Source organism: Microtus ochrogaster, chromosome 4 (genome assembly GCF_000317375.1).
Source record: "Microtus ochrogaster isolate Prairie Vole_2 chromosome 4, MicOch1.0, whole genome shotgun sequence".
Classification (NCBI taxonomy): domain Eukaryota; kingdom Metazoa; phylum Chordata; class Mammalia; order Rodentia; family Cricetidae; genus Microtus; species Microtus ochrogaster.
Window position 1 is genome coordinate 62,470,479 of NC_022011.1, and position 407 is coordinate 62,470,885.

Here is a 407-nt window from a genome sequence, read left to right on the forward strand (position 1 = left end):
CTCTGGACATGGCCCAGCCCCGCCGACCCCAGCCACCATTATTTTCTAATCAGTGTAGTATGACAACTACTATAGATGTTATACATTGTACTAGATACCATTAACCTCTAGAGCTGACTGAAAGTGTATAGAGGTTGTGCATAGGTTATATGCAAATATTATAGGAAAATTGGACTACTCCGGTTTGGGGTATATACAAGGATCTCAGGGTAATTTCCAAACATCGAGAATTGATTTAAGTAAATATGATGAATTAGATATACATATTTCTAAATATATGTACAAATATAAATTATATTTAAGCCTAAAACCTTGCATAAAATCGAATCAGAAATATACATGTATACTATTTAAAACAAACTTTAAAACATGTTTTTTATTGAGAAAAGGAAAAAAAACAAGTTTCC